General features: G+C 32.4%; 1 pseudogene; it reads left to right on the forward strand.

Moving 5' to 3' along the window:
* The first annotated feature begins 5,484 nt into the window (after positions 1 to 5,484).
* LOC107921320 (probable ribosome biogenesis protein RLP24) lies at positions 5,485 to 7,045 on the forward strand (annotated as a pseudogene).
* The last annotated feature ends 1,547 nt before the right edge of the window (positions 7,046 to 8,592 follow it).

Consider the following 8,592-nt stretch of genomic DNA (forward strand, 5'->3'; position numbering starts at 1 on the left):
TTAAATTTCCTACCCCTCTCTGAAACAAGACGTAAGTATAGATATTATCCATATGGACCATAATATCAGAAAGAATAGCTAGTGTGTGTGTGTGTGTGCATCATAATTAACCATAATTAGTTTAGTATATAAATGATCAGGAAAAAGCAGCAAGAAGTACTGTAGGAAGCTCCAGAAAAAGAAAAAAAAGCTCCTAGAAAGCTGATGACAGACTGATGGAATAAGCGAGCGAACATAAGTTGAAAGAAAGCTAGTAGGAAAGATAAAAATTGAAGCAAAGAGAAGAGCGACCGGGCGGCGGGCAGCGAAAAAAGCGAACCTTTTGACTTACGTTGGAGGTGGTGCGGGTGATAACATAACACAACAAGCCTAGACTCAGAGGACAAGGCACGGTGGAAATGCAAGCAGGGAGAGATGGAGATAGTAGCAAGTTGATAGATTTCTTAGCTTAAAGGCCACGATGCTCAGAGCTTTTAACTCACACTGATTCAGAGAGAGTGGGTGGGTGGCAATGGCATGATTCAGTGAATAAGGTGAACAGGATGGATTGGCTAGCTTATCTGGGTCCAGAAATAAAAAAAACAAATGAAAAAGATTATATATGATCAAGAAGAAGATTTACCAAAGCTAAAAAAATTATTTTAGAGACAGGGTGAGAGAGAGAGAGAGAGAGAGAGAGAGAGAGAGAGAGAAGAAATTAACTATAAAATTGTGATCTATTAAGTCAGAGTTTGAGTGAGAGGGTTCGCCAAATGTTGGTTGAACAGGAGACCTTAGTCCTTAAAATCGCCTCATTTGAATGAGGAAACTCTTCCAACTGTCGTTTACTCTTAACATTACACTAAATCTAGAAATTATATTTATAAAAAATTAATGGGTTTTTAGTTGGAAGGATAAAACTGAAAAGTATCTTATGTTAGCACTACACCAAAACAGGCTTTTAGCGGCATTTTTAGTGGCGTTTGGGTAAAAAACGCCGCTAAAAATCGAGCATTAGCGGCGCTTTAAATAAAACGCCGCTAAAGATCGACCTTTCGGGACATTAGCGGCCTTTTTAGAAAAGCGCCGCTAATGCTCTGGTTTTTAGCGGCGTTTTTGGAGAAGCGCCGCTAATGCTCTGGTCTTTAGCAGCGTTTTTGGAAAAGCGCCGCAAAAACATTTTATTTGTCTAATTACTATTTAATTTGTTTATTTATATTAATTAAAATTCTATTTATTTTTAATTGAATATTTGTTAAAAATGGATAAATTTGAAATAATGACACTTAGAAATAATTTGAAATAAAAAAAAAGAAAAATATTTATTAAAAATGGAAAATTTAAAATACTATTATTTTAAAATAATTTTAAAGTTTTTTGGGTACATTACTGAGTGTTTTTTATTTACATATTAAATAATTTCTTATATAATCGTAAGATATAGTATTAATTTTAAAAAATTGAATTAATTATCTCTATAGTTTAAGGTTTTTGGTTTAGAGTATATGATTTAGAGTTTAAGGTTTAAGAGTTACTATTTTAAGGTTTATGGATTATGAGTTTAGGGGTTATGGTTTATAGTTTATGGTTTAAGATTTAGGGTTTAAGGGTTGCGGTTTATGGTTTAATGTTATAGGTTAAGGGTTGAGGTTTAAGGTTTAGGGGTTGAGAGTTAAGAGTTAGGGGTTTAGGATTTAGGGTTTAGATTAATTAGTTTTTTAAATTTATATATTAAATAATTTCTTATATAATTGTAAAAGAGATAATATTAAATTGATATATTAAAATTATTATTATAGTTTAAATTCTTTATAAATAATTTATATATTAAATAATTTAATATATTAAATATAGTGTTCTTGGTACATGATTGATTGTTTTTAATTTATATAATCGTAAAAGAGATAGTATTAATTTTAAAATATTGAATTAATTATGATTATAGTTTAGGGTATATGGTGTAGGGTTTAAAGTTTAAGAGTTATTATTTTAAGGTTTATGGATTATGGGTTTAAGAATTACGGTTTATGGTTTATTGTTTAAGGGTTGGGATTTAAAGTTTAGGGGTTAGGGGTTTAGGGGTTTAGAGTTATATTTTATGATTTATGGTTTAGGGGATAGGGGTTTAGGGTTTAGATTAATTAGTATTTTTTAATTTATATATTAAATAATTTCTTATATAATTGTGAAAGAGATAATATTAATTTTAATATATTAAAATTATGATTATAGTTTAAATTATTTAAGAGATAATCGATAAACTTTATATATATTAAATGGTTTAGGATTTAAGGTTTATTTGAGATTTGTTAAATGATGAAATTTTATACAATCAATTAATGCTTTTATATTTAAATATTTTTAATCTAAACCATTTGATATATTTAAATATTAGATTTAAAAAAATTAATAAATAAATAAAATCACTTAACTAATAATTTTTAACAAATAAAATAAAAAATTTTAACAAATAAATAAATAAAATCACTAAAAATAAGCATTAGCGGCGCTTTTCGAAAAACGCCGCTAAAAATGAGCATTAGTGGCGTTTTTAGAAAAGCGCCGCAAAAAAACTAGGCCCAACGAAGTCATTTTATTGAGTTTTTGAGACTTTAGTGGCGTTTTTGAAAAAGCGCCACAAATACTAATATTTATTCTAAACCGTTTTTTTTTTAAAACGCCACAAAATTTATTTTGCTTAAAAAAAATTGGCGCTGCTTTTTTCCCCAAATTTCCCCCTAAAACCCAAAAACTAAAAAATCCCAAATTCGCGCTGATTTGTTCACAAAATCCCAATCGAAAAAATTTGGAGGAGCAGAACGACGCGCTGCGATTCCTCCCTCTGCGATTCGATTGTTAGCTTCTCCCACTCTATTTTCACAGCGGATGCACTGTTCTCAGCTCGTTAAATCTAATGGAAAGCGATTGTTTCTCATCGACACTTTAGCTTTGGTAAATTACAATGATTCCTTCTTTTGTTTTAGAAACTGTACTTTTGTTTGATTTTTGGAATCTTGAAAATATCTGAAGACATGGTGCTTATACTTATAGGTTAGGAGATCAGAGGCGGAAGGTCTGCCTTCGAAGCAAGCCGAGGCAATAATAGCAGCCATGACTGAAATTTTGAATGACAGCTTAGAAAATGTGTCTCTTTCAGTTGTTTCCAATACTACTTGCTCAATTCCTTCCCTTCCATTTCAATGAAAAAGAATTCAACCATGGTTTACCATTCTATTTATTTAGAAAAAAAAAGACAGGAAATCAGGTATATTTAATTGTTTAATTTGGGTTACAAACTTTATCTGTTTTTTATATGTTTATCTCACAAATTTTCTTTTATCTGCTTTTTACATGTTTATCTCACAAAGTTCGGTTTATCAATTGTTTTACCTTCACTTTTTTAATGTGTTTCATGTGTTTATCGGCTAATTTTGCTTCTATTTATTATTATTTCCACTGAGAACAAAACTTGAGGGATTCATTTATTATTATTATTTGATTCATTGCACTGTGATCTTTGGATGGAAAACAAGTTTAATCAGGGTGGCTTATGTGGTAAGGTTTAATGGTTGCCCGTGAGATTGAATTATTTATGATTAATTCATATATTTTTTTACCAGACATCGTAGCGGGTTGTATGGTAAATATGGAACTGTTGGTTTTCTTTTGGTACATATCTATCGTTATTTAATAAAAATGATGAAATTCAATTCTTATTTTGTTCTTCCCAAACTTTTATCATTTTCTTTTGTAATTGTTCTTCCCAGATTTGTTTATATTCTGATATGTAATTTGGGGTCTTTTACAGGATGCTGAAGAGTGTTGGACACAACTTTTATACACTCTTTCTCAGTCTCTTCGATCAGCTGGTTCTAGGTAGGTTTCTTGTTATTTGTCATTTAGATATACTGAGTTATACTTACTGGCAAAATTTGAGCAAGTCCATGGTGCCTTTAACAACTGAAACAACTGAAACAGTTTGAAGCTGTTGCTTTTGGTTTATCAAACTTTTTCTTCAAAATTAGGGATCTCTTATTTGGAGCAGTGTTACCTTGCATAGTTCTTTTGCCACTGCAATGCTTCTCTAGCATATATATTTCTAATTTAGCAGCAAACATCTCTTTTAGAAAAAAATTCTAATCTCTCGCTGTCTTTTTTTTTTTCTTTCTATAGTGAAAATATAGATACTGTAAAGGACCTTATTGGTATTGACCTTGCAAGCAGGTAGATATCTACAGATTTGATAGTCATTTTTTTTCTTTTTAATAATGATGACATTACCTAGTTAGACAATTTATATATGCTGATGCCATTTTCTATAACTGTTGAAGAATTGTTGCTGCTATTCAAATTTTCAAATACCACTAGTGCCGTTCATGTAAGAAATACATGTAAAAGTATATCATCTTTATACCGAGGGAAAAGATAAAGAATTTCAAAATTCAACTAGTCTAAACAAGCAAAACCAGAACATCCTTCTACTTATGCCTACATTGATATAGTTTATGCAGTTTTTAAGTTCAAATCTGTATTCCTTTTTGTCCTAGCCACTGTTCCATGCAGTTTTCGTTACAAATTAATGATTCATCCTTCTGTAGCTTCATTGGCTTCCAAATGAAGAATACTATTTCTAATCGTTAACGCATTTATTGTTAACATGAGTTAATAATATTTCTGTATTTTGGGTGTTTGGTTGATGAGAAAATATAAGAAAATTTGGTAAAAGATTTTTGATGAGAAAAAAATTATAAATTTATAATTGTTAACTAGTAGAAAAAAAATTTATAATTGTTAACTAGTAGGTTGAGCTAGGTAATGGTGGTGGTGCTAATTTGCCTGCAATCAAAGAGAAGTTTGGTCAGTACATGGTGAGTAGGTGCTCCACCTTTACGGCGCAAACATGTTTACAATGCATGTAAGAAATAATTTGCTACTATTTTCCTTATCTTTGTATGTTCTACAGTGTATCTCCTATTTTAATTTCATCTAAAGCTGTCATTTAATTTGCATTATAGAGACCAAATGTTCGATTCTTTTGTTATTATACATTAATGAATAATTGGTTTATTGACTACTCTAAGCTTGTCAGATTGGGATGCAGTGAATAGGATTAATGATTATTTGTTTATATAGGAGCTAGAAGGGATTGTGTGTTGGCTATTGTAGCTAGTTTGCGGTAAGAAATGACTCCTATTTCTATTTTATGGTACCTGGAATGGTTTAATACTTCACCGTCTATAATATTTCACTTGGGTAAAATAATTAGGTGGAATTTCTTTATTAGGGTTTTTATGTCTCGTCTATGCTTGATAATTTCTGACGAATAAACTTGAAAACCTGATGAATTGAATGTACGGAAGTATCATATGCTTCAGGTTATACATGATTCTCTTTTCATGCTAATGTCAACTTATGCAATTTAAGATTGTGATACCCCCTTAAATTTTGCTAATTAGTCTCTTTATGAAATGATTTCTGATATTGTCAATGTTATTTTCTGTTTAGGAAATTGTGTTTTGTTAGTTAATTTAAGAAGAATGAGATTAGAGAAGTGCTGGTTTTGTTCCTCCACTGTATATCCGGGGCATGGTATTCAATTTGTTCGCAACGATGCCAAGGTAGGAGTTTCTTTCTTACTTTTACATGTATTCAAAGGTTATATTACTTTATTGCTCTTAAAGGTTCTTCGCTTTTGTTTGTTTCTATTTAGTTATTATCCATATTGGCTTATCATGCTACACATTTGGTTTGATTCTATGGAGTTGGCCTTTGGTTTGTCCAGAAGTCGCCTGTCTGTCTTTCTCATCCATTTTTTAGTTACTCTCGTTGCAGTATTTTTCTTTTTTGTTGCATTTCTCTATGTAGTGGCCTAAAATTTGATACTTGGTATGTGTTTATGCTTGGCAGTGTTCAGATACATGCAGTTTTCAGCAACATTTATGCCAGATTGAGGGCATCAATTAAAATAATTTATAGTACTATGTTCCCTACATGTCATTCGTGCTGTTTGCATTGATTTTAATTTCTGATGGTCCAAACATTTGCAGATTTTCTGTTTCTGTAGATCGAAATGCCACAAGAACTTCAAGATGAAGAGGAATCCCCGTAAAGTAAAATGAACCAAGGCCTATAGGCGTTTGCATGGAAAGGACATGACACAGGTGATAGACCTAAGGCATTGATTTTGGACTTTTTATTGCATTATTACAATGCTTATACCAAAACACTGCATGATTTCTATTTCTTTTCTTTTTGCACCAGGATTCAACATTTGAGTTTGAGAGAAAACGTAATAGGCCGGAGAGATATGATAGAAACCTTGCAGAGAATACTCTGAAGGCCATTAAAAAGATTGATAAAATCAGATCAGACAGGGCATCTGACCACATCAAAAACAGGTTGGTTTGTGGTGCTTTCAGTTCCCATTGAAAGATATTATGACATGCACTTTAGTAAATAATAACCCTTCCATTTTTAAATCTTTTTCCAGGCTTAAGACAGGCAAAGTCCAGAGGCAGAAAGAAGCAAGGAAGCAATTGGAGCTGGGCATTCACTTGGTCAAAGCTCCGCTCGCACTTGCACAAGATTCATCTCTTTGTCTTCCAAAAATCAAAGTCAATGTGTCCCAAGCACAGACAGAAGAGAATCAGCCCATGGAAGACTGAAATTGCTTCTGCTGTTCCTCGGCTTGGTATTTTTGTCCACCAAAATCTTATGCATGCAACTCGTGGCTTAAGTTATCAAGAGGTTTTTTATGTTGTGTCTAGCGGTCCAGAATTTTGATTAGCATGTTCAAATGTTATTGTTTTGAGTAGCATATTTTGTAGTCACTAATTATGGAAAAGTCATTAAAAACGGATTATCTTTGTTTTTCCCTTTTAAATGTGGTGTTGAATATCTAGACTGATAATTTCTAGGGATAGTCTAAGAATCTTAAATTTTATAGAAAGCCAATAAAGTGCTTGCTGGACGAAATGTGGTGATTAATTGAATTGCGAGGTCATACATGCCGTTAATTTTTTAATAGCTGATAAATGAGTATGACATAGTGCTCATAAATTTTCTATGAAGGATGTCTTTAGATGAATGGAATTGTTTGATAGCTTGAGGTTATAAATCTTTGTATTGATTTTTCTCAACAATCTGAAGCCTGTCATACTTAGCAAATTTTTCTGTGAGAATGGGTGTTTAAGAATTGTGAATTGTCTTGAAATATATGCGGTTGTGATGGTTGATATATTATCAAGCATGCAATATATATCACTGTCATGACAGGTTTTTATAGGAAATATTTGAAATCGGTACGAATTTATATTCCTGTTACATAGAAATATATATTTAGCTTTATAGTTAAAATTTTAATAGAAATTTTAATTTAATTAATATTTTTATCCTTAAAAACAAAACAAAACATAATATAATAATTATCATACAAATAAATATTATTTAATTAAAATATTTTTTCAAAAGCCATGTTTTAGTGGTGTTTGTTAAAAAGCGCCGCTAAAACTCATCTTCATTGTGGCGTTTGTTGTTTAAGTGTCGCTAAAGGTTGTGGTTTTTAGCGGCGTTTTTGGGAAAAGCGTCGCTAAAGGTCAGGGTCTTTAGTGGCGTTTGTCGGAAAAGCGTCGCTAAAAGTCATCGTCTTTAGCGGCGTTTGTCGGAAAAGCGCCGCTAAAGATCATGGTCTTTAGCGGCGTTTGTGGGAAAAGCGCCGCTAAAGGTCATGGTCTTTAGCGGCGTTTGTCAAAAAAGCGTCCCTAAAGATCATGGTCTTTAGCGTCATTTGTGGGAAAAGCGCCGCTAAAGGTCATGGTCTTTAGCGGCGTTTGTGGGAAAGCGCCGCAAATTCTTTTAGCGGCGCTAAAAACGCTGCTAAAGGCCTAAAAAAGCGCCGCTAAAAGCCTATTTTGGTGTAGTGTAGAAATATTATTGTATGATGTTTTTAAGATTTATTTTAAGTTTATTGTTTTTAGATTTTAGGGTTAATCTATAAGTTGCAAGTTAGAAAGACACTCAAATTGTACATCAGCTACCAACAAATCGAGAAATCATCAATAAGCCTCCTTTCCGAGACGACCATCAAAACAAATATGAGTCATCTGCCACCCAGATCCCCAAGCTTCATTGAGAATATATAGTTGTTAGTCATCAAACACAATGTAGGCTCAATGGCTCTATATTATCAAGTCAGAGTGAATTATAGGATTTGTCTCATCATAGACATCCTAGTCCTATTGAATATCTGCCCCACGCGTTCTATAATGATGGCTAGATAATAAGTCCAACAAGTTAACATCATCTTATATTGGACCTTCAGGAGCGATGAAGGAGGGATCGACTCTCCGAGAATACCAAGCCTATGCTGTATCAACTTATCATCAACTCTCAACCTCAACACTCCCCTCACCAGCACTTTTGATAACTTCTAGCTTTTCACCCCGACTGGATAAACCGACCTCTGCAGCAACCACCACCATCTCTTCCTTGTCTCCTCCTTATTGTATCACTGTATCAACAATACTTAAGCTAAAAATTAAATTTTGACATTATAATTTGTTGTGATTGATGTCCACGAAACTGACTAAAAATTTGATTAAGGTAAGTGCATCT

The sequence above is a fragment of the Gossypium hirsutum genome, chromosome D01, assembly GCF_007990345.1.
Source record: "Gossypium hirsutum isolate 1008001.06 chromosome D01, Gossypium_hirsutum_v2.1, whole genome shotgun sequence".
Classification (NCBI taxonomy): Eukaryota; Viridiplantae; Streptophyta; class Magnoliopsida; order Malvales; family Malvaceae; genus Gossypium; species Gossypium hirsutum.